Genomic DNA, 25,534 nt, shown 5'->3' with positions numbered 1-25,534 from the left:
GACAATGGCTGCCGCGGCCCGCAGCCTCATTCAATCGGGACGATGGTTCACCGCTGAGAACGCAGCGAGGCAGCCACAGCAGCTCAAACCCTATAGGAGGCTTGGTCTTAAACCACCAAACCGCTCCATCGACGTCTTTTCTCAAATCATAAAATGCACATAAGCTCAAACCTCAGCTTTCGACAGAATGTGTTTTTTGTTTTTTGTGATACTTCTATTCAGTGAGTGAGAGGAGCCACCTTCGTCAGTTACAGTTTGCAATCAAAGGTCCATTAACCATGGCAACCAGTGTTAAAGGAAGCAGATAAACATATACAAACTAGGGTCCATGAATGGAAAGTGAACTGAAAATAACGACCCTGAACTAGGAAGTTTTGAGGTGGAGGACGGGTCTCTTCCACCCTCACCTGTATAAAGACTGACTGAATAGATTTGTTGAGATATATATTTGTCGCAAAGAGGCAGAATGTGTGAAAATGGTTTTACCACAGTATGTCTCATTTTGCCTGTACCATTTGAAGAATAGCTATAATTCTTTGGGTGACTGAATCGGTTATATGTAAAGAATGTATAAATACATGAACGAATGAATAAAATAAGCCAGTGAGTCATTTTAGACGCATATTTTAGGGGCCATGAAAACGCCTAATGGATATCTATCTCATAGAGCCTATAGGGAGGAAATGCTGCCCAGGCTATCATTTTGGTATTAGAATTAATATAATGGCAGTAAGACCGCATCCCTTTTCCCAGTGCTCCGAAATCGCTAAGAATAGAAACATGAGGAGACATTTGCGATAGAACGATGAATATTCTGCACTTGCGATTAGTCTCTGTAATTGGAGCCACAAAACAGTGGTATTGTGAGCGTATCGTAAATAAGAACAACCCGGTTATCAGACCTTTTTGACCATGACCCGCGTGTCGGCAGAAACCATCCACACCGACAAATGTGTGCGAATTGAAAATGACCAATTCATGCTCCGATATTCACCCAGGGCACCACTGTTTACGCATGCCCTTGCAATAACAAAAAAACCCTCTCCCTTGACTTTTTTTTTAATTGACTTTCAGTGCCCAAGCATGTAGGCCATGACAATGCTTGCCATTTTTGTAACGGAGAGAGAGGGAGAGGGGGGCACTTGGCTTTTTCAATAAAGCTCTGGTGATGCGTTTTGTAATGCATTCGTTATACTTCACAGTAAAAACCCATTCTGTTCTTTTGCCAGCCAGTGCACCTCTCCCCCAAATTGCCTTTTCTCCGACTGCCATTCGTTATACTTTCCCCTTCGCTGCGCAGACATCATTTATTTATTTTATGAAACGACACCAGTGTCAAAACAAAGCAACCCCACTCCTTTACCCCACTGACTATCTGACAGGTAGGATGGAGCCAGGATGGGCGGATTAATACGGGGATAGACAAGTGGGTTGAGGGATTAGTTGTTATTAATAAAAATAAAAATAAGAATAATAATGATTAGAATACTACTACTGCTACAAATAATAATAATAATAATAATAATAATAATAATAATAATAATAATAATAATAATAATAATAATAATAATAATAATATTGTACTTAACTCAAAGTGCTAAATACTTGAATATATTAACATTTACATGAGATTGAATACCATATCTATAATACATTGATTATTGAATAGATATAGGCCTTTACTGTCAACATTGAAGTTGAATTGTAAAAAAAACATTGGAAAATGCATTCATTAGATATTTTTACTTAATAATAAATGTGTGCTGATACAGGCACACACTATCAGCACATAGACAAGTGATACCATGAAGAGTGGGTGTATTACAAAATAAAGAAATAACTAGGATTGTTTGTTTGTTTGTTTGATGTTTTTATGATCTCTAATAATTATTGCAATATGATCGCAACGTTCCCTATGACCATATAGTTCTCGAGGCCCATGTTGTATTGTGAAAAGATCCAGAAAGTCTTTGTTTGTGCTTCCTCAAGTCGAGGAGCATTGTCTCCTTGACAAACACAAAGGTCGGTGTTCTAATACCTTGCAAGGTGCCTTGGATCCAGCCTCCCCGATGGGCGGACCACCACCAGTGGACACAATAGGTGATCGACATTTAAGATAGTTCACAACGCTTCAATCACTTAAGAACAAATGAAGCCCTGAAGGGCAGAAGAGCCCCGTCTGAGCCACGGCAGCGTGAGCCGCAGATGTTTTGAATCATCCTTCTCAATTTATAGGGTGTAATGTGGGCTCCCATGTAAAGACCTTCAAGAACAAGAACGGATGACAGCATAATGAAGAACAGACAGATGTGTAGGCAGATGGACAGAGGAATGGACAGATTAACGGGGAAGATGGAAGAAATTAACAGCGCCCCCCCCCCCCCCCTTTTTGTTGCGTAGAAGTCAAGTGTTTTCGGTTCATAAATGAGGCTGTAGCAGAGGAGACAGTGAAGTGGGGGGGGGGGAAGAAGTGGTCCCGAGTTAGTGATTCCCCATTATGTGAAACTCAATTTTCCCTCCTGCCTCTCTTTTATCTGGTGCCATTATGGAGAGTGTGTTTGTCTGGTGGCAGGGAAATAGGGCTGCTTTGTTTAGACTAGTGTCAGCTATAATGAAAAAGCACCATCAACTCAGAATGGGGCCCTGTGCAATGCCTGTTGCCACACTCAGCAGATAATAACTATTGATTGCTATCCAGAGACAAGGAGAGCGAGTGTGGGAGCGCGAGACCAGAGACACATAGACAGAAGGGGGGGGGGGGGGCGGAGGGGGTGGGCTGAGGGGTACCAAACCTTCAAGTTTTTCCTCTCCTATTACTAGTTAGCATTTAGCACCGAAGTTAAATGGTAAAGAAAGTAAAAGATAGTCATCGAAGACGTTCAAATTGTTGCTGCAGTGTCCACATGACCCATCCCTTCAGCCAAGCCTGTGTGAGGTTCAATAATATGCGGAACACGAAAAAACAATTCTTCAAGCTAGGGGTGTCGCAAAGTAAAAAAAATAAATAAGTCGCTTAATCGCGATAAACTTAGACCTTGGCCAAAAGCTGTTTCTCCGCCTCAAATCATCGAAACAACTGAAAAAGACTTTCCATCCATCATCCAAAGTCGGCGCAAGAAATTTGCCCAATCTGCTAAAAAACAAGGCATTATCACTATTAAGAACTTGAATTGAATTCCAATGGAGGGATGCATGTTTCATTTGACATGAAGCGCCTGATATTGATTTCCACGGCAATCAAAAATTCAACTCGATGACTAATATGTGCAATATCTTTGCAGACACACATTTGCACGATATGCGTGATCTTGGGCATCCAGGATTATTACATTTGATGATTAACATTAGATTTGATGACCAAAATTAGATCAAGTCAAAATTGATACCAAGTAAAAATTGATTTTTATTCTTTTAATGCTTTTATTGTTCTACTTTGTCTTTATACTATTGAAACATTTCACCGCAATCTGAGAGAGATTAACTGGACTTAAATAATATTTGTGCCAATATCATAAGAAACACCATGGTAATTACACAAGATCCTAGCTCATGATCTAGAGAGTTAAGGGTAAGATAGAGGTAAGAAATTGTACATAGAAGAGATAGGTGTGATTCTAGGAAGTATGTAGAGGAGAAAGAAACATTAATTAGGAAGAAAGAAAATGGTATCACATTGGTTTATTTTGTGCATTACAGCTGTCATGACAGTAAAATCCTCCATTGAAATAGGAAAATAGTTTGTGATGTTTAATGGTCTCAACTGATGACCCCATATCTGAAAATGAGTAAAATATTTACCTTTTTTTATTGAATGCATTTTGTATATCTATTTTTATTCGTTTATTCTTACCCGGTTTTTAATTTATTTCATTCTTTTAATTATTTTATTCTTCTTCTTTGTAAATGCATTTTCCTTTGCTTTTATTGTGGCTTTATGATGACCTTATTTTAATGTAAAGCACTTTGAGTTGCCTGTTGTGTATGAAAAGTGTTATACAAATAAAGGTTATAATTATTATTATTGTTATTAGTGTCATTATTATTATTATTATTATTATTATTATTATTGTTATTATTATTATTATTAATAATAATAATAATAATAAGAATAATAATAATAAGAATAATAATAATAATAATAATAAACACTTTCTAGTCTGAGACGAGATCAAGGCTCTCAAAATGCAGACTAGAGACATTAGTCTGGACTTAGGAACTACAAAACTCCTGTGTAAAAAAAAATCTTGAGAGATTTGTAGAGCTTGCAACCAAATTTGCAAACCCTCTATCTCATATTGGGCTATCAGACCCATTGTCTTAGATTTTGGCTACCAATATCAATGGGACTCCTGAATTGTCACTACCATTATTTTCATAAACTCAAACCTGTACACAAAACTAAACTTTGTCAACTCTGTCCCTCAAGAATGTCCCATTTAACTGGCTACAGCTTGAGATGATGGTGGCTCTGAATGGCTGACATTTGTTTGTTTTTTCAATTGAAATTTCAAGTACAGTGACCAGACATCCCGGTGTGTCCCGGTCCCGGATTGTCCCGGTCTCAAGCTGTGTATCCTGAGTCCTGACAGATATTTGTAAAACACAGTAATGTCCCCATTTTTAACATTCACATTCAAATTGTCCTGGTTTTCAGCACAATTAAAACAATAATAATATCATATGTGTTTTCAGAACTTACATATATTGTAAGGCAAGCAGAAAAGAGCGTGCACGAAGGTCCCACCTGAGAAGTGGGCGTCATCGTGTGTGTGCGTGTGTGTTAGGGATGTAGTGGTACATGGTGTGTTATTGAACCGTTTGGTACATCCCCCACAGTTCAAAACACACGTGAACCGCGGTACAGGTACTCCTCACTTAACGACGAGTTCTGTTCCTGGGACCAGGTCGTTCAGCGAATTGGTTGATGAGCGAAGACCAGTGTCATTTCACGGTAAGGGGGCGTGGCCATTGTGAACGCTAGTGTAGTGAATAGTGACAGACTGAATAGTGAGACTGACTGAGAACGGTGATGAGATGAGATGAGTATACAGTGTTTATAGTGTATAAAGCGTATATAGTATATAAATAAAGTGTATATTGTGTATATACAGTATATATGTGTATATACTGTATATATATATGTGTGTGTGTGTATATCTAGGTATATGTATATATATAGTATACTGTATATATATAAAGTCTATATGTAATATATATAATATATATTATGTATATATTATATATACATTATATATATATATATTTATATATATATATATATATATATACATATATAATGTATATAGTATATATAGTGTATATAGTGTATATTGTATGTAGTGTATATGCAGTGTACATAGTATATATATAGTATATATAGTGTATAAAGTATCTATATAGTATATATATTGTATATTATATATATAGTATATATAATGTACATAGTATATATAGTGTATGGAGTGGTACCTCGACTTATGGCTGCATGTACTTACTACTAATCCAAGATACGAGTAGCCATACTCGTATCTCACCACTTGCGACCAACTGCTCCAAGATACGACCATGGAAATTTGCAGTTGGCGCCTTGGCGGCCAGTCAGCAGCCAGTCAGCAGCCAGTCAGCAGTCAGTCAGCAGCCAGTCAGCAGCCAGTCAGCAGCCAGTCAGCAGTCAGTCAGCAGCCAGTCAGCAGCCAGTCAGCAGTCAGTCAGCAGCCAGTCAGCAGCCAGTCAGCAGTCAGTCAGCGGCCAGTCAGCAGTCAGTCAGCAGCCAGTCAGCAGCCAGTCAGCAGTCAGTCAGCGGGCGACCTACATCGTGTGTGCACGTGGTTCGTGGCTTATCGATTTTTTTTCCATATTTACTGTGTTTGTGCTGTGTATTTTGTTTATTTTCACCCTTAATGATTTCAGAATTTATATGGGAAAAATTGCTTCGACATACGACTGTTTTAACATACGACCGTTCTTATAGAACGAATTACAGTCGTAAGTCGACGTACCACTGTATAGTATATATAGAGTATATAGTATATAAAGGGTGATGTGCGATGAGATGCTTGACGCTGAGACGCCGTGGTATTGTGCACAGCGTACAATACAGACTGGTCAGAGAGCTGGTGGTAAGCCCTAGGGGTCGTTAAGTGAGGACTACCTGTATTACGCCTCCTATTGAAGCCACTGTTGCAGCTTCACCGGCCACATCCGTCGTGCGGGGTCCGAGCGCAGCCGCGAAGCATTTTTATTTTTGGATGTGAGGCCTATTTTTATTCAACCGCGCGCAGCTACGCAGCCTTTTCCATGGAAGCACAAGATAAAACGACAAATAAATGTTTTCGCAAAGAGTGCAACCAATCAAGGTGTACAGTCGGATACCGGACCATGAGCCCACTGTACTTCCTAGTTCCTAGCGTTCCTATAGGTGACTCTGATGCGCGTACCCGTGCCTCATCCTTTCATTGTTGAATGAAACGAGAGAAGCATCGTGCATAACAAGGGGTCGCTCATGAACCCCGGTTTGTTTGTTTTTTTAAATGTGGTCACCCTAATTTCAGGGGCAGCCAAACGGAGAGCTATTTTTCACATAGGTGGAGTGAATAAACAATCGTCCTTAAGTCACACCAGGGGGGTTAACTTTCTCTTAATTAAAGAAACAAACAAATCAAATGCGTCAGATAACTGTGCGGTGGAAAAAAGACAGAGGGGACAAGCTAGCAGTGTATCCTCACATCAACCATCTCCACCACCACCACCAGGAATAAAACTGTGGGTTTAATTGAATTATGCTTATCTGAAACACATAGCGTCGTTCCAATAATAAAATAAACAGAACAGAAAACGTGCACTAATTACAAACTATGACAGAAATTTCTGTGTGCGTGCGTGTGTGTGTGTGTGTGTGTGTGTGAAAGTCAGAGAGAGAGAGAGAGAGAGAGAGAGAGAGAGAGAGAGAGAGATCTGCAAGCCTGCATTTGTACAATAAAGATGGTGAAAAACAAACAAACAAAAAAATTCTAGGTCTCGAAAGATTTTTGTCAGTCGCGCCGACAGGCAGGCGCAATTATTCTGTGATTAAATGGGCTGCCGACTAAAGATTTTATGTCCCCTGTGGAGCTCTAACCTCTTTGCACTACTGTGATTCCTAAAACCATAACAGAGTGTGGTAGCCTAAAGTAAACCCACAAGGAGAGGGTGCGTTGCTGTAATGGTGTATCACCTTATAACTGCAACTTTTTTTTTTATTCATCACCTTCATTGGCAGTAGACAGTATAAGCTTCTAACAAATCAGAAAGTTGCCAAATTGGTCAGTCGATCCATTTTACAAATACTGTCATCAGGAGAATCTGAAAAGTTGAATTATCGGCTTCATTGTTGAAGGCAGAACTTGTTAAATCTGGCAACCAAACTTGGATCTCAGGATAACCGGAGGCGCCACATCGGTGGAGTACGCCACCCCTGCCACCACCATTGCACCTAATTTACAGCTGCTCTTTGGGGTGTGAGGGAAAATGCAGATGATCAATGCTCATGAAAGATATTGCTTTACAACCCAGTGATGTCCAAATGCTAAAGGGGCATGTGTTTTGTTTGCTGTCTGCTCCCGACTCCTCTTTATCAGGAGATCTTACATTACCGCCCACAAATGGCACAACTGTTTAAGCCGTTATCTCTTTTTTTGTAGCTCGTAAAAGGACCATTTGTGTAAACACTCAATGTATGTTTTCTTTTTATGATAGTGTTTGATGTCCTTCTTTGTTTAAAAAAAAAAAGCATGCATACATTTTTAACGTATAACACATCTCTTAGTACTTAAAAAAGCGCTACATGTAATACATTTCTCTTTATTCTTCTTAATGATATTGTTGTTATACTGCAGCTAACCAATAATAAATGAAATACTTTTTACCATTAATGCGACTTGTGGTGCTGCATGGTTTTGCTGATGGCCTTGTGGTCTGCTTCACACGTAGGGAGGTTAAGCTTCATGCTGCGTGGAGGCTTCCATCAGTTCAACGTGTGTTGTGTAGGTTGCTCTCAATGTTTCTCAGATGCCAGAAAGGCTGCTCACATGCGTATGTAGAGCCAAAGATGGTCAATACGGCAAAACTCACACGCTGCATTGTGTGCTATGTGACGGGAAGCTCGTTTTAAGAATCAGCTGGTCTCAGGTTCAAGTTTGTCACATACAGTTTTTTTAATTTCTGTCCACTTGTGTTCCGCTGATTGCTCCGACTGGAGGCAGGGAGTTTTCTTAATGTTTGTCTGTCTCACAGAGGGGATCGGCGCACGGGCTCGTAAGCAGCCCAGCAGTGGAACACCGTTCCCCCTGCGCCTGAGAGGATCATTATTATCCACAATTAATATAATAATCCTCAGTGATATATATAATTGTGGCCTGCGTGCCACATATTGAAATGAGCAATAAAACTTCCCATGTTGGCGCCAGGGCCAGAAAGCCTCCGTCTCCCTCCCAAAACCCTTACCTGTGGCAGAGACTCCCACAAGTGGTGCCTGAGCAGAGACCCGGGAGGGGCAGGGCGCCGAGTAAAAGGCCCCCCGGAGTCTTTCTGAGGTCCGCAGCCGGTGCTTGACTACGCCCCTTTGTCCGCCACATTAATATTTTGAAATTTTATTTTCAAAATTGTAATTTCTCTTACCTGTTTTACTTTAAAATGACACAGAATAATTATTTTTTGCTTGTTAATTGTGATGAAAAATTTTGGCTCAAAATTGTCTGCGAGCCATATCGAAAGCCATCGAAAGAGCCGTAATTGGCCCTCGAGCCAAAGGGTCCCGACCCCTTGTCTAAGGAAAGGCCCAGCCTTTTCTTTGCATAAAAGCTGGTTTCTTCATATGTAAAACTAGAATGTTCAGCATCACTGTTTTGAAGTGTATCTGTATCGTTGTCTTTATTCTGCAGAATATATATATATAATACTCTCAGTTTGTTTCCTGTAGCAAACACGTTAACCTCAACAAACACGCCGTGAGAATTCTCCAACAATTTGGCGACGAAGATGAGACTCTCCGCTTGGCTATGTTGGACCTCTTCATGTCCAGGTTGTGTGCACAATGACAGTCAAGGACCGACATCCAAGAAGGAGTCGCCTGGACGTGACAGCAGATCCAGGGCGGACAACACGAGATCCCGAACAAATTAAAGGTGAGGACTTACTGAGATATTGTACCGATCATGGAAGATTGAAGGAAAAAGCTCTGAGAAAGCTTTAAGATTAAAGAAACATTGTTAAGTTGAGAACTCCCCACAGACGGACGTGTCGCCAGCCAGAGGACTGTCAATAAAGTGGCCAAATTTGCATCGATCAAGAGATATTGTGGTTATTGTTTGTCTGTCTGTTTGTTTGTTTTTTATTTAATTTACTATTTTTATATTAACCAATGATAAAGTCAACAATACATAATTATATAACTATAGATATATAGATTACTCTTGACCCCTCTGTAGCAATGTGTTGAGGGTAGCGAGAAACTTTGGTGTTGTCAGAATAAAAGAAAATAAATTAATAACTAAGTGAAATTGATAATAATAATAACTAGGGCCACCTGTCGGTCGTGCAGTGTTTTGGGACACAGGTTGGCAACCATTCCTGTTGGTCTTGCGGTGTATTGGGACACAGGTTTTATTTTTATTAGGTATTTTATTTTGGGGGTACTGGTAGTCCAGTTCGTGGCTTACTTTCTGGTTAGTTTTAGTACGTTTTGGATATTGAGGGTGAGGACGGAGTTCAGAGGCCCATTGTGTGGTTGGCTTTTGTGTTTACGCTATTTGTAGTGATACTCTTCACATGAATCTTGGGTGATCTTATTGGTGTCTGGGGCCGCCTGGCCAATAGATCACACTGGAACACGTATGGATGAGATGAGTACGGAGCGATTTTATCAGTGTCAGTGTGGGTTATGCTTGCTACTTGCCTGATAAAATCTTGATACAACAAGCGAATGCATCAATGCGAGACAAGCATAGTGTGTGTGTCAATAAACCCAAGATGAGCATTGTATGTGTGCTGCACATACGTAACATGTCAAACTAGCTTCACTCTTGAGTCCCTGGTGTAACAGTAACATTATAATCAAAATATCTAGTGGAATTGCTGGAAAGGATACTGCAAGGCTCTTAATTAATTAAAAATGAATTATAACAAGGCGAGAGAGAGCCGTAAAGCTAGTTGATAGAAAGGATTATGGAAGATGATGAAAAAACAATGAAAGTGGGAACGTTAGCACATGATGCATTTGGGATTCTTTGTCTAGGATGGAACTTGGAGCAAAGAGAGTAAATGCAAGTTTAGTAGGATATTGATTCAGCAGAGGAAGCTGCAGGACTGAGTGATTTAACTTATAGTCAAATTGTGCTCCGCGTGATTATGGTTAACTAAGTGGTGTTTAGCGGACTAAATGAAATCAAATTGAATTTAAGTGCAATTTAACAAAAGTAGTCTATGCCAAGGTAGTATGAATAGATATTGTACAGTTTGAACTGTTGGATTGTGTTCAGAGAGATAGTGGTGATAAAACTAAATTGATCAGTATAAATTGGGAAAACAATTGCTTACAAATATATTTTTGTGATGTCGCGGAGGGCAGATAAGATGCATGACAACAGACTAAATGCATTCGTTTTGGTTTATAAAGTTTTAGTTATTTCCTTTCTCTTTTTGAGTTCTTTGTTTTGTGTTATTGTTTCGAAGTGATCTGCTGGTTGAGATAAGATAATCCTTTATCTATCCCAGAGTGGGGTAGTTTGCAGAGTTACAGCAGTAACGGAAGGCACAATAGCATGAAGCATTAGTAAATTGGTCATTCTAAATTAAAGGATATGATAAATAAGTATACAGTATAGATTAGACACTATACATTATATAGTGATATTGCATGAGTAAATTGTCAGTTTTGGTGTTATATACAGAAGTGTTTGTGTTTTCAAATCCTTACCGGTTTCTTCTTCGGTAGGGCTGGTAATTGTTTAAGTATAATCGAACAGAATTTATTAATTTATTTATTTTTTCTCACTCTAGAAGTGATCTCGACTTGACATTGAATAGGGTGAGAATATTGAATATTGAAGGTAGCTATTGATAGGTAGTGGGGTTAACTAGAGAGGTAATGGAATGAGTAAGTTCGCTTACTGTTAATTGAAACACTAACATAAATGTGAAATACATTGGCCGTTTCAATGACTTTTAATTTGGGCATGCCAAATTAAAAGTTTTAATTTGGAAATATCTCGTGAATCGATTAATGTTGCAATTGTGTATTGATGGATATTAACCAACTTGTCTATTCAGTGTTTTATTTCCGGAGCTTTTAAGCATTTGAACAGGAATCCCCTAGGCTGCAGTTCGATTTTTGGCCAGTGTAGATGTGACTGCGTCTGATTGGGAAGGCCCGAAGGTTGACAAGAGAAATGATCAAAGAAAATTGCTCTGCAATTGAATAAGGCCATAACATGTCAAGCATTCAAAGGTCCTTGTAAATGATTGATATTATTGCTATTTGTATTTCACTGATTTGCAAATACGATTATTGAATAAACTAAATTGGAGTTATTATGAGAATAAATGCATGCAAGCATATAAATGGGAAGACCTTGATTAAATTGAGATACACCATATTGTGCTCCATTGTTAGATTACTGGTATTATACAGCCCTACATAACCAGAATCATTTTGATTAGTTTTCATTTAAATGTGACATTCTCCTAAATTGACCAAGTTGTTGAAGCAATGTTCAGAAGTTGAGTCAATGATTACTGTGTTATCATTAGGAGACATTGTTGTCAGAGAACCCTGGAGTGATTATCTTTAGGATACTGCCTGTTACTGTGGTAGACCTCTTCTTTCATTCTTCTGGCAATGTCTGCAACAAACACTTTAAGCACCCCAGGGCTTCACCGTGACCCGAAGGACATTCCTATCGGCCTGGTATCCAGCTGAGGGACACTCTATTCCTGCAGGAAAGAGAAGGTCTGCGAAGACCTTGTATACAGAGATCCAGTTTTGGCCAACATCAGGCTGAATAACTTGGGACATTTTCTGAACAACGAACAAAGTTCTGTTGCGCAAAATGAAATGCAAGCGTCGACTCTTGCTGCTCCTCCTCTCCACCAACAAACATGAAGTGTTTTGGCCTCCAAGTACTGCAAACGCATGATTGAGAAAGATGTTGTGCACAATTGAGGACCCTAGGCAACTATGTTCCTCTGGAGGAACATAGTTCGTTCGGTGATGTCACTGCATCAGAGAAAATGTCAAACTGATTGACTACAATCTGAATGTTTTTCTGCTCCAACTGGGAGCTGTGGGATGATTGATCACCTTAAGTCATGCTGGAAATTACACCTGAGTGATCCCCAGGGGGCGGCTTTTGTGTGTGTTTGCAGTTGTTGTTTTCTCAATCTGTCTATCCTGATAGTACACAGATTATTAAATGTTCTCCAAGAAAACTACATTTTAGTAAGAGTATTAGGGAACTTAAATTAAATAATGTTTTCCCAAATTTTAGGAAATGGTTCAAATAGTTAGTACATTATATTATTAAGTAGAAACAGAATTAGGCACAGAATTTAGAAAAAAAAAAGTGATTGCTTCATTGATTGTGTTTACTATGTTAATAATGGCCCTTCTACATATAGATGGCCTAAATTTGAATGCTGGTTATGTTATTGTCATTATTATAATTTTTTTAAGTAAGGGTGTTAACTTAATTGGAAATGCCAAATAACCTATCAATTTCTCCAAACGACTGCAGAATTATGTAACTTATAGTTGAATACTCCCTGGCCAAAAGGTAAGACTAGCAGTTCAAAGTTTAACACATAATTCATGTTATTTATTAGAAGTTAGGTAACACAAATTGACCATGAGATAATGAATCAGCGCCAGTCTGCCTTCTGTTAGCTTGATGACTGCTGAGATCTCAGGCTTATTGTTTGCAGTTATTAATTGTACCTTTAAGGGTATAAAAAATATTATACCCATACCAATATAATATTGATTGAACACGACGTTTTCAAATGTTTTGGTATGTGAATTACACTTTTTCTAGTTGCTTAACTTATTGTTGAAGTTATGTGGAGCCACCGGTAGTGTTTTTTCCAGATTATGGAAATTTATTTTTAGCTGATTTTGAGTTTATAAATTGCAGTACATTAATCCAAATGTAGATGGTTTATTGATCTGCTTGTGTCGTGGATACACAGGACTTCCCAAAATACTTAGAACAGAGTCACATAGTTTTATTTTCATTATAACTACAGCAGGCACAAAAGAATGTTCACTATTTGAGTCATGATATCTATTTTATTATTTTTCCTTTTCTCCTAAGGGTGGCACCCTGGCATGGCCTTTTTAGGCTGTGGTGGTTATTGTTGTTTTTGGATCCTGGAATGAGGCAACACTTGCCCAGCCATTACTAGCAATGGCTCATGGGAATGGGTTCATCGTCATCAGATGGACAGGATTGAATGCCTGAGGCAGGAGAACAATTTGTTGCTTTCAAACAAGCTTTTGCACCTACTCCATTTTGAATTTACTGGATTACTTTAACTGTGGATGAGGGAGATGGGTTTATGGCTTTATATTAGCTGTGTTGTTGCAGTCTTATGGAGATGAATTAGGTCTTGTTGCATACTATGCACAGAAACTTTGCCGTGGTTATTGGGTTGATTACATGCTGAAGCCTTTATCTTGCTACAGAGCAAATCAGCTCATTTCTCTCCGGCAACAACTTTCCATCATTAACATGTGCAACTTTCACTTCGCTCATGTCACTTTGAGGTGTTGGACCACTCCTACTCCAAGATCTTTTCTTTCCCCAAATGGAGATTCACATGACTGCTTGGCAGCAATAGTCGTTGTGGCTCCGTCCCGCCCAGATCCTGCTACTGAAGCGCTTCAAAAGTTTAACTACAATGATTTGTCTATTTTGTACAACCGGTTGTGTCTGTATCTGTTATAAACTGTCTGTGGCAGATTCACCACCACACGCCACCCAAGTGGCGTGTTCAGGGACCTCCGGCACAGAATCACAGACGACGGGGGGTTGCAAACACTTGTTTATTGTAGAGGTGAGGCTCAGTGGAATTAGCCAGGAGCAGATGGAACATGTCATGACACAGGGCTCCCATTCCTGACAGAGTGTGTGGACGGGGTTTTTAAACGGGATGCTCGTTAGCCAAACCAACGAGCATCAAGTGTGGCTGCTCAAGCCACCCCATACCCCCAACACCAAACTGAGGCCTGGCCAAAGCCACCGAGTGATCCGAGGTACTGGAGGACCATCCCCCGGCGCCACACTGTGGAGGCCGGGTGATCGTCGATGGTGGGGGGGGGGGGGGGTCGGGGGGCCTTGGCAGGGAGGGAGAGAGGGCTGGAAACCACCGGCTTAAGCAGGGACACATGAAAGGTGGGGTGGACATGGAAAGAGGGAGGGAGACGGAGGTGTACGGCACAGGGGTTGATGATTGACACAATGGGGAAGGGACAAACATACCATGGAGCGAGTTTTCGGGAGTCCACCTTGAGGGGCAAGTCCTTTGTTGAGAGCCATACCATCTGTCCGGGGACGTATGTGGGTGTGGGCGCACGGTGCTGATTTGCCTGTCGCTGGGACCTGGCGGAGGCCTGGAGTAGGGCAGAGCGGGCCTCCTCCACGTCCTCCGGCAGTGACGGATGTTAGCCTGGACGGAGGGTACGGTGATCTCAGCCTCCTGGGCAGGGCACAGCAGGGGTTGGTAGCCCAGAGAGGATTGGAAGGGTGACAGGCCGGAGGAGGCGTTGACCAGGTTGTTGTGGGCGTATTCAGCCCATGGCAGCTGGGCGCTCCAGGAGGTGGGGCTGGTGGTTGTCAGGCAGCGGAGCATGGCCTCCACCTCCTGGTTTGCCCGCTCCGTCTGGTTGTAGGTCTGGGGGTGGAAACCAGAGGAGAGACTGACCTTTGCCGCCAGGGCCGAGCAGAAGTCAGGGACGAACAGGTGGTTTGGGGGTACGGTACCTGGGTCGGGCTGGTGTTCCTGCGCTTGGGTGACAAGGGACTCGATTTCCCAGGTGAGCGTGGCGGCAAGGCACAGGGGTGGAAGGATGGGTTCTGGATCCCCTGTATTCTCCTCTGGCGTGAACACACGGGACAGGGCATCAGGCTTGGTATTCTTGGTGCCTGGGCGGTCGGATAAAGAGAAGTTAAACCGGCTGAAAAACAACGGCCACCTGGCCTGCCGGGAGTTGAGCCGCTTCGCCGTACGGATATAGGCCAGGTTCTTATGATCGGTCCAGACGACGAAGGGGTTGTTTGCTCCCTCAAGCCAGTGGCGCCACTCCTCCAGGGCTAGTTTGACGGCCAGGAGTTCCCAGTTGCCCACGTCATAATTGAGCTCGGGTGGGGTGAGCCTGCGAGAGAGAAAGGCACTGGGATGGAGCTTACCATTTGAGAGCGCTGAGACAGTACTGCTCCTACCCCCGTGTCGGAAGCGTCCACCTCTACCACAAACTGGAGGTTGGCATCGGGCTGGGCCAAGACTGGGGCCGACGAAAAGCGGCTTCTGAGGTCGAGGAATGCGGCCTCGGCCGCGGGGGTCCATTTGAAGCACACTGCGGTGGAGGTAAGGGCTGAGAGGGGAGCGGCGATACGGCTGAAGTTTTGGATGAAGCGCCGGTAGATGTTTGGTGATCCGCGATGTCCCGGAGGGCCTGGTCATGTTGACCAAGCAACACTCCTTGGTTCTAGAGTGCGCGGTGGAGCCCCGCTGTGTCGGCTGGGTCCATGTTTTACAGCCAGACCGTACTGTCACAACCGGGGCTAGGCGGGACCCAAACACACGACACAGAGAGACGGGAGGCAGACAAAGGATGTTTATTAGCCCACACGGTGGAGCTGGCTGGGGGGACCCGGTCAGGTAGGGATGGAGCAGGGCTGGGCAGAGATGATGATGACCGGGAGGAGGGGTCCAGGATCCGGGTGGAGAGACGGGGAACCAGGCTGGATGGATAGGGGCGGACAGTTCTGGTCGACGAGCAGAGACAAGCAGGTTAAACGGGCTGGCTGGAGAGGGACGGACAGACTGGGTCGACGAGAGGAGACAAGCAGGTAAGGGGAAGACAAAACAACGAGACATAAGCTAGGGACTTGAAACAAGTGCTAGGAGCTAGGAACTTGGAACTAGGAATTAAGCCAGTAGCTGTACAGCTCAGGTAAGCTAGTTGACGGTCTGGCAATGAGTGACTGGGAAGCTGGAGAATAAATACTGTGTGTAGTGATGCAGGTAATTGATCCCAGGTGTGTGCAATTGGCGCAAAGGGGGAGCTGCTGATTGGGCAAGAACGGCCTCTAGTGGTGCTGGGATGCTGTGGGCCTAACACATACAAACAAATGTCCAAAAAAAATTAACAGGTCCTCTCCTAGAGGACCTGAGTTCCCCGGAGCAGCACGGTCAACGGGCCTCCTTCCACCATGGCACTGACAGACTGCCCCCTCATCCCTTCCGTAGCGTGGGGCCTCGGGCTGCTGCGCTGCTGGTGATGGCGTGGCCAGACCTGGCTGCTGCAGGGGCTGCTTGGAGGGGTGGCCTGGCTGATGGGCTGCTGGATGGTCCTTGGGGTGGCTGCTGGGCGGAGAAGCTAGCTGCCAGTGGTTACCTGTGGTGGTTGCTGTGCTGCCTCTCCCCTGGTCCTCCACTGGACCCCCCAGGTGCTGCCGCTGCCAGTCAAGAGGGGGTTGGTATGGCTGCTAGGCTGCTGGATGGTTCCGTCGATGCCTGCTGGGCGGAGAAGCTAGCTGCCAGCAATTACCTGTGGTGGCTGCTGCGCTGCCTCTCTCCCAGTCCTCCGCCGGACCCCCCAGGTGCTGCTGCTGCCAGTCAAGAGGGGGTTGGTATGGCTGCTAGGCTGCTGGATGGTTCCGTCGATGCCTGCTGGGCGGAGAAGCTAGCTGCCAGCGATTACCTGTGGTGGCTGCTGCGCTGCCTCTCTCCCAGTCCTCCGCCGGACCCCCCAGGTGCTGCTGCTGCCAGTTGGGAGAGGATTGGTGCTGGGGCTGCCCGTCGAACCACTGGTGGCTCCAGGGCGTCTTTGGGCGGCCCTTTTGTGTCCCTTTCCCGTGCCGGAGAGCTCCCTGCTCAGGTGCCAGTGTGGCAGATTCGCCACCATATGCCACCCCAGTGGCGTTTCCAGGGACCTCCGGCACAGAGACACAGACGACGGGGGGGTTGCAAACACCAGTTTATTGTAGAGATGAGGCTAGGTGGAATTAGCCAGGAGAAGATGGAACATGTCATGACAAAGGGCTCCCATCCTGAATGAGTGTGTGGATGGGGTATTTAAACCCCATGCTCGTTAACTCGTTGCACTGAACTATTGTTGTGGCAAGCCAAAGTTTGTAATGGCAAAGCCACTTGGTACTGTTTGATTCGCAGGGGGAGCCGTATCTACCCTGTTAGTCTTCCATTGCTTTGCCTGCTTGACATATGGAAAGTACAAGTTGTTAAAAAGAAGGGATAGTTAGAGGATTAAGTAAACATTATGATTGTTTTCAGAACAATGCAGGAAGATGTGTTTCTATCACCAGTTTCTGCATTCTATTCCAAATGCTCCTTTGAAACACCTCATGATGGACTTATCAAGCTGACACCTTTTCGTGGTTAAAATATCGTTTGGTGAAAATTGGGGACGTCTGTGGCTCTGGTCTGGCGCTAGAACGTTCACTTGAAATCCGAGGGAGAGTGATTACCAGCCGAGGTGTCGATCTGTTGCCAGGCAGTGGCTCTGCAGTGGTAACCCCCCCCACCCCCCACGCATCACTGAGCGGGATGAGTTGGGGCTGGAGGATCAAAAAGCGGCCGATCATACCACGGCCCTGTTAGGTGACCATCTCTCTCTGTCCCAGAGGGTGGACGTTTCTACACTTCAGCGTTGCTTATATGATGTTTTCTCCTCCCTGCCAGGCCTCACGTTACTCATACACCACCATGCAGAAACGACCCCAGGGGTGAAGGTACGCTCTCTGCCGTATCACATGCCAGAACATAAACACAAGATTGAGCAGGCGGAATTAGAGGCCATGCTGGTCATGGGCGTAATAGAGGACTAGTCCCATCGTGCTGGTGGGTAAGCCTGATGGGTCGGTCTGACGTAGACTACTTCTCGACCGATTAGGAATGGCTCGTTTTTTCACGACACTGAATTTAACCAAGGGCTACTGGCAGATTCCCTTGTCTCAGGAGTCAAAGTAAAAAAATTGTGTTCTCCAGTCCGTTTGGCTTATACCACTTTCGCACTTTCAGAGACTCATGGACCGTGTCCTGCGTCCACATGTAGCATATGCCGGTGCCAACCTAGATGACATTATCATTCACAGCGAGACCTAGGAGCGGCATATGCAGAATGTGGCCGTTGTGCTTGAGTCCCTGAGGCGGACTGGTTGGTTCCCTCCGCTACTACCTCTGGGGACAAGCTTTCACCCTCTTCTCAAAACACGCCCCGCTGCAGTGGCTCCACCGTATGAAGGACAGAAACCCTCGGATCACTCGGTGGTTCCTGGCTCTCCAACCCTTTAACTTCTGGATGGTCCATAGGCCAGGACAGATGGTCGTGGCTGACTTTTCTCCCACTCTGGGGGGACGGGAGTCGGCTGTCGGCCGGACGGCTCCCCAGCCTAAGTCGGGCGGTGGGTGTATGTGGCGGCCGGCTTTGTACAACAACACAGTTCCCTTTCCCATAGCCGCCAACCTGATTGGTCTGACAGATTGGTCCGACTCGAGGCAGGGAGATTTCTTAATGTTTGTCTGTCTTGCAGAGGAAATCACCGCACGGGCTCGTCAGCTGAACCAGAGTGGAACGCCATTCCTCCTGTGCCCAAAATCATCCTCATCATTATTATTATAATTAGTTATTAAGTATACATGTGGCCATTCTATTCAACGCTAAATAAAAACTCTTGCCACGTTGGCGCACCACGGCAGAAAGTCTCCCTCCTGAAAACCTTACCTGTGGGCAGAGACTCCCACATGGTCTTTTACTCTTCTCTAGTTAAGTGTGGGAAGAGAGTTTTGTCCAATTTAAGGTGGAGATGTCCCTGGATTCTGTCTGGGATGTTTGTTTTTTTTTATCTTTTATATTTTTGGTTATGGGTTTTTTTTATTATTAGATGTGTGTTTTTGAGTTGATTTCAGCAAGATAGAATTCTTGGGATATCTCTGTAGTATAGTTTAATTGTATTCAAATTATATGTCATTTTCTGATCCCCTTTGCCTCAATCATATGTAATCTTAGCATAAGTGCATTTTTATTTTTATTGTTCCATTAGGAGCAAAAGGAGGGGATGTGACAGAAAATGCAGATGATCAATGCTCATGAAAGTTATTGCTTTACAGCCAAGTGATGTCCAAATGCTAAAGGGGCATGTGTTTTGTTTGGTCACTACTCCCGACTCCTCTTTATCAGTAGATCTTACATTACTGCCCACAATTGGCACAACCGTTTACGTTGTTATCTCTTTTTTCTAGCTCGTAAAAGGACCATTTGTGTAAACACTCTGTTTTATTTTTAAGATGGTGTTTGATGTCCTTCTTTGTTAAAAAAAAGTTCTCAGGTGTTACTGAAGGCAACAGCGAATCACATGGTTAGTCTCAGGAAAGGCCCAACCTTTTCTCTGTATAAAAGCTGGTTTCTTCACATGTAAAACTAGAATGTTCAGCATCACTGTTTTGAAGTGCATCCGTATCTTTCTCTTCATTCTGCAGAATAAATATATTTAATACTCCCAGTTTGTTTCCTGTAGCAAACAGGTTAACCTTATCAACCATGCAGTGAGAATTCTCCAACAGGAGGCGGAGAACACACAAAATTGCTTCCCTCGCAAATTGTGTGAACATATAAACTATAGTGAAACTGTAGTGTAATGTGGAATCAACCGTGCTTACTGCAAGAGCCTCACCTGGATGCATATGCATAAAGGAGAAAAATACACTTTATGATGACACGCAAAAATGTTTCCAGACTCTGGCCATTAGTGCAGTGTTTACAACTCTTTTTTCGGTGACACCGACATTTCTTATAAAGGAAATAATCCCAGTGGTTTTCATACGTAGCCTGGATAAAATAAAAGTGTCGAATAGATATACTCTTTAATCTCTCCGCCTCTCTCGGGGGGTTTTGCCATCGGCAAGCGGCACACGTGGTTTTCCGTATCACATCGTAACAAATCAATCCGCCGAAAGCAACGCCGACTGTAAGCAAGTCGTTCTGTGCAATGGTCCAGCCAACCGCAAACAGTAGGCTCTGCGTGATTGATTAACCTTGTTGATGAAAGTGACTTTGTCGTTGTAATTTTCATTTTTCATTACAGTTTCTTTTTATTACAAAACAGTGGAGGTGCTTAACAAGGCATTACCTCGAATAGTTTCTCGAAACATTTTACTCATTTCAATAAAGGGAGTTTGTTTACGCTGATTCCGTATTCATAAATATGTATGCATCGCCGCGGCACAGCCTGAGCTGGCGTGCGTGCCTCTGCATGTGTTTAATATGAATTCGTCTGGCCTGAAATCCAAACGCCAAATCCTGCAGATTACATGTCACTGTACATAAAATATGCTTTCATTGACACCAGCTTCATTACACATCTTTTGCAAAAACAAAATTTCTGTATCTTCCTCTTCCTGATTAAAATAACCAACAGCGAGGCACCGTTAAAAAGAGACAAACGGAAAGGGGACACATTCGCACATTATGGATATCAAAGGGAAAACATCTCTTGAGTGCATGCCACGGAAAAATTGCCATCTTCAAAGTACATTCACACATTTGTGTTTACACACAATGTGCATCTTTCAAAACAATTATTTTTTCCTCAATTTACGGACCTCCAACAAAATGTTCTATGAGTGAAGAATGGTAAATGCTTCTGAGGTGCAAGACATGCAACTGACGAACTCTCTGGCCTGATTAAAATATATGTTCCGATAGCGTGGCACGTGTAACCTGACACTGAACATATTTGGATTGCAATTTGTGTTCCACCTTCAGACTTTTGCTTTGAATCATTTCCGAATTAGTGTCTTAAGAATTTGATAGCATTTTCTTTTACATTTGACTTGGTTCAAGCCAAAACCTTCAACTACGACAAAAGTAGGAAGTAGCCCTGCAGCATCCGCAGTCGACAAACACTCACTCAGTTAGGTTGGCTTAGTTACAAGTCAAGGAACAATTCTGCATTCCCCACGCCACCTCCAGCTCTTTACTTTGCTGTGAAAGACTAGACTAGTCTATGGATCCAAAAAGGTAGCAGCAGATAACCTCGATATGGATGGAATCGTGATCTCTTCTTTACTTTTCTCTCGTCTGAGATGGTAAGCAATAGTACATTTTAACATCTCCCATTTAAGTTGTATTGGACAAAACGATCAGTTTTTCCTGGTCATGAAGGAGAGATACCACAGGACATATTTTATGCTCAAATTAAATCAAACATACAGTAGAAAGTGGTTATTTGCATATTGAGCAGGGAAGCTAAATCTGATCACGTGGTCCAACTGGACAAATGTTGAGATACATTCTGAAGCCAGGTGTTAGCAGCAATCCATCTCAGCTGGATCTAGACACGCTCCGGAATTATCTGGATAAAAGTTACAGGGTCCAAACAGGACCTTATAGCCTTGCTTGTGTGTTAAATATGGATATTGAAGATAACCAAGGCGTTCCCAATCCCAATTCTCATTGGGGTCAAGGACAAATGCCCGGAAGCTTGTGATGTGCTAAAACAGTGGTTCCCAATGTGGGGTCCGGGGGCCACCACAGGAGTCCTTCAACAGGTTCTAGGGGATCCCCAGCAAAACGATGAATAGTTAAACTTCACCATATGTAATTTAAAGATGTTGCACCAATAGATAATGTACAATACTGACTGTTTAGATCATAGTTTCACTGTTATCTCTGTAACTATAGGTAACTATAGGTATATAGGTATGGAGGTTTGGACAAAATCACTCCTACAATAATAATCTTCGTAGAGACAAAATCATATAAAATGGGGTCTGTGGCGTAATAAGTATTAAGGTTGAGAATCACGGTGCTAAAATAAATGAACATGTTTTATGATAGAAGGGAATATCAACAAGTGGTCTGACCACTAGGGGGCAGAGGGTGCTCAGCGCAGTTTCTTTCCGTGACGTTTTGCATCAAGCATCTTTGTTAATGTGCACCTCCTCCTCTGCCGTCCCCCACGGACCACATCTCTCCTGCCCAGGTGTCTGGCTCTGGGCCAGGGTCGGTCCTCCGGGCCACCTGCCCCGTCTGCTCGGGCGCCGCGAGCCATCACAGGGTTCAACGGGGGCACAACCGCTAGTTATGGAGCCGTCTGTCCGGAAAGCTGACACCTTCGTGGCAAGAAAATTGGTGGTTTCAACCCTCCCCAAAAAGCATTGCAAACGGTGGAGAAAAAAAACAAAAACAAACGTATGTCCCTGTGAGAAGGGGAGGGGAAGGGAGCAGGACGCAATGTGATGGCTATTCTGCTTGGGCGGTCCTGTGCACTACATCAACGTCCAGCCCAATGAAAGCTGCAGCGGTTGGAGTGACCCAGTCAGTTGGCCCAGGCCAAATCTAAACGTACAGTTTAGATTTTTTGATTAGTCTCCTTCCAGTCCAGAGGGCCATCCATAGAAATTAGACTGTTATTCAAGTTGTGGCGACCCAGCAGATAAAGAGCCAAGGAATGGGGGAGAGGCCGTTGGGGGAGAACCTGCCAAGGGGGGGAAGAGATGGCACATGACGACCGTCCTGTTCGCAGGGACCTAATTAGTCTGCTCAGAGGACATCTGAGCCCCACGGATACTAAACATACCGTGTGTTTTCTGCAAGTCTGACATCACGCTGATTCAATCAGAGAGGTTGGAAGATGCTTCCAACTCCACAAACACACACACACACACACACACACACACACACAAATGGGAAAACCACTCATATGGACAGTTTTTCTTTCTCTATTTGTTCCACTTTATCTACCACTTTACTTTTCAGTCACTTATTCTTTCACTGTCCCCACTGCGTTTCTTCAATATGAACAGATATGCGGGGCGGTATGGCAATAATAAATCCATTTTTTTTTATCTCTAAAGTCCTTGGAAGCATTTGAGATTCCAATTTTGATTGATATGAGTTTTTCAGGAGAGGGGAGACCAAAACCGCCATCTCCTATTTAGGGGAGGCAGACAGCCCAAATATATAAATCTTTGACGGAGTGTTCTCGCGAGGACTTTGTTAAATTCTTGTTCTGTAATATTGACAGTTGTCTGTTCTGCTTTCAAAAATCAATGGCCGCCTTCAGAGGTCGCTCATCTTCATCCGTATCTGATTGTAGTTTGCGTCCCTGTAGGCGGGATGTTTTTTTTATTGAATTGCATTTGACTTTCGGCGTGCATCGCACCGAGGTAGTTATTTATACGACGTTTCCTTCACATAGATGAATTGCAGGCTCGAGAGGTGCGCCCGTGGTTTTGAATAATCACTATGGTGTTAATGCCAGTCGCATTAAACAAAACAAATACATGGTTTTTCAGGACTCAATCATGTCTATTTATAGGCGCTGAGGCTAATCGGTGCAATCACAGCACCAAATCGCGAAAGGCTTCCACACGCATTGAAACTTTAAATTATTGTTGGATGTGTGGCCAGATCAGATATAAAATGGAAGCTTTATTGGTTTTATGTCTTATTTATGTCATATTCATGTGATATTTTATGACCTATACTTATGTCAATAATGAAATAACCTTAAATATACAATTGCTGCTAATATTTCAATTGATGTAAGACCCTGGCTGCTACAAAAACAATATAGCTTATGAGTCTAAATGGAACATACTGTATCAAGTGCCTTATGAAAACAGATTGTCATCTGTGTTGCGTTTGACCGATAAAGGGAGTTGCATACTGATGTAGTTTAGGCTATTTGTATGGGAATAAACAATTTAAAAAACAATTATATCTGGCAGCATTACGCTGTTTAGGGAGGAAGGTTTAAGGTTTTTCTACAAGCTACTGCAGCGTACAGTATTTAAGGAACTACTATACACGTTTAATTTTATAGGCAAAAAAAGTAACGTATTGATACAAATAACCAATAAGGCTTTGTGTAATTTGCTAGTTGTCTTTATAATAATGAACTTTATTGAATTACGTAGTCTCACTGAGACCTGAAAAAAACTAACATGTATAAACTCAGAAAACAATTCATTTCAGTCACACAGCACATCCATCAGTGTGTTTGCATGCACACAGAAGTTCCAATTCTATTCAGAACAAGGCAATATTCCCCAGATTTGAAACTCTCACGTAAACACGCTATTCGTAATATTGGATTTGAATAAAGGACAGATTTGGAATGAAAAAGCTGAATACATTTTTGAAAAAATATTAATTCATTCAAAAAAAGACATTCACATAACATCCTCCACTCCCAAACCCAATTGAATATTTAGACTGACGAATGAACCGCGTCCACTCAGCCGGTTGAAGGAATCAAAATAATGCAAACATATTCACCTTATTTCAATGAACGTGTGCATGTAAATGTGCTTTCAGACCACACACACACACACACACACACACCCCAGCTCAAGCAATCAAACCTTGTTAAAACATTTTTTTAAAGATTCAAAAGTTTTCAGTTGCTACCTGACAGTGATTGTTGTCCAACTTTGAAGATGTTTGTTTAGTGGAGGTGGTAAACAGTGTCAGGGCTCGTTGACGGCAAAGCCAATATCAGCCGATCGCTCGGAAGGCTGTGTATGATCCAGAACGGCTCTAATGCACCATAGCATCAGAATTACCATCTAGCGATGTGTCTACCCTGGCCCACCTTTCTTTCCTTCTCCTCCCGGGCACATATTGCCTCACAGGTATAGATAAAAAGAGGAAAGATTGGGTGATGCGTGCAATTTCGATGAAAATCAGTGGGGTGCGGGCAACAATGGCTGTTGAACAGCAAATAGTGTTTAGCTGTCACACAGACCATCAGCAGGAGAGAGGGAAGAAAGATCGAAATGACATAGAGGGAGGGGAGATAATGTTCTATTCAGACCATGGTGTGGAAAATAATAGGATATGGACAGTGGCAAAGTCATTTTTTACCTTCCATCCGTAAAAAGCCGCTGTATCCCCAATACAGGGAACTTGTCTTTTAGCTTAATTTTGAGCCGAGAAGAAGCGGGTGTCAAAAATACAATTTATAGTAAGCAAACCAAATTACTTGCATTCTTGAAAATGTTATCTTGAAAAATGTCTTTGAAGTAAGTGGGGGTTGAAAATCTGTGCAACGATAAGGAGGACATACGAACTATACAAACAGGACCTTAATCGAAATTTGTGATGGCGGTATTCGGAACCTATATATATTTGGCAGCAAGTGAACGGTCAGTTCTTGAAGTTGATGTGTTGGAAGCAGGAAAAATGGGCAAGCGTAAGGATCTGAGTCACTTTGACAAGGGCCAAGTTGTGATGGCTAGACGACTGGGTCAGAGCGTC

This window comes from Zeus faber, assembly GCF_960531495.2.
Source record: "Zeus faber genome assembly, chromosome: 12".
Lineage (NCBI taxonomy): Eukaryota > Metazoa > Chordata > Actinopteri > Zeiformes > Zeidae > Zeus > Zeus faber.
The sequence above is the reverse complement of the archived record's forward strand: the minus strand, read 5'-3'. Positions refer to the sequence as shown.